The sequence below is a fragment of the Pseudophryne corroboree genome, chromosome 3 (genome assembly GCF_028390025.1).
Source record: "Pseudophryne corroboree isolate aPseCor3 chromosome 3, aPseCor3.hap2, whole genome shotgun sequence".
Lineage (NCBI taxonomy): Eukaryota > Metazoa > Chordata > Amphibia > Anura > Myobatrachidae > Pseudophryne > Pseudophryne corroboree.
In genome coordinates this window covers 781666515-781668212 of record NC_086446.1, presented here as the reverse complement: position 1 = coordinate 781668212, position 1698 = coordinate 781666515, and the positions used below count along the sequence as shown (strand labels likewise).

Below are 1698 nucleotides of genomic sequence, written 5' to 3'. Positions count from 1 at the left end.
GCAAACGGACAGGAACTTCTAATGCCGCCGACACCGACTCTCAGAACTGGAGGACAGGCAGAATCCCAAACGACAGACCGGTGGACACCAGGAAGCCAGAAGACTTGACCAGGGACAGGCAAAGCCACTGGACCTCAGGGCAGGAACGCCTCACAGCAGGACACGGGATCAGACACAGGAATCGACACAGGGACAGACACAGGAATCAACACAGGGACTGACAGGAACCAGCTCACACTTCAAGCAGACTGCAAACCAAGGAATATCACCAGCATCTGTGAATTGCAAACAGCCAGCATATAACAGAGAGGCCTAATTAATAATCCCATGCAGCTGCCCTGTTGCATGACTCTAAACTGACAAGATGCAATTAGCAGCCAGGTGAGGCTGAACACATGGGAACAAGCTGCAATTACACAGACTCACCAGCGGCAGCAGACAAGAGTATTCTAAAACAGAGCAACGGGAAATCCTGGCATGCAAGACAACTTTATAAACATAAAATAGGAATGAACCACTACCTGTGGTTCATAACAGAATCCCCTCCTTAAGGGTGAGCTCCGAGCACCCCATGACACCCACGGGGAACATAAACAGAAGTATAACATAAATTACAGAACAAAAATGCAAAACAGGAATGAGCCACAGCCGTGGCTCATAACAGGCATATTGCCAATTCTATGTCTCTCATCAGATAATTTCTTTTTTTTGGGGTTATTAATTTTTGCTTCTTGGATTTTACATGCCCTCTATGACATTGGGAATTGGCCTTAGCATACGACGTTGATGGAATTGCATTGTCAGCACCCCAAACATTTATTTTGTGGCTGATATGTCACATGGCGACTAAACCAGGTGTCTGCACATACCTGGGTGACTCGAGAGGGTGAGTACAATATTTGCGGTCATACCTCACTGGAGATGCCCAATCTCTTCTGACCTTGGAAGCTAAGCAGTGAAAGGCCGGGTTAGTACTAGGATGGGAGACCACCTCTGAACACCCTGGTACTGCAATAAATTGACTCCCCAACACAGTGTCACTTATACATATACTATTGGGTACTCGATTCTCACATGACCAATGATTTAATTCTCTGCATTTATAATAATCCATAATGGATATCTGCTGAATAAATGATGGTCATATATTACATGAGTCTCAATGTGCAATGTTTTTCTGGTACCACAGCTATTCATTTCCGGCAACTGGTAGATTGTGATATGGATATTACGCGTGATTTATAATTTTTTTCATATTTTCGCGAAGCTTCTATATTCATACGCAGATACTCCTTAAATCCTACTTTATGAGTTACCTATTAAAAATAAGATTTTACTCACCGGTAAATCTATTTCTCGTAGTCCGTAGTGGATGCTGGGAACTCCGTAAGGACCATGGGGAATAGACGGGCTCCGCAGGAGACTGGGCACTCTAAAAGAAAGATTAGGTACTATCTGGTGTGCACTGGCTCCTCCCACTATGACCCTCCTCCAGACCTCAGTTAGGATACTGTGCCCGGAAGAGCTGACACAATAAGGAAGGATTTTGAATCCCGGGTAAGACTCATACCAGCCACACCAATCACACCGTATAACTCGTGATACTACACCCAGTTAACAGTATGAAATATAACTGAGCCTCTCAACAGATGGCTCAACAATAACCCTTAGTTAGGCAATAACTACATACAAGTATTG

The 1698-nt window shown here is 44.4% G+C and overlaps 1 pseudogene; it reads left to right on the top strand.

Annotated features, from left to right (window-relative positions):
- The first annotated feature begins 897 nt into the window (after nt 1-897).
- Nucleotides 898-1017, top strand: LOC134895935 (5S ribosomal RNA; annotated as a pseudogene).
- Nucleotides 1018-1698: the final 681 nt, after the last annotated feature.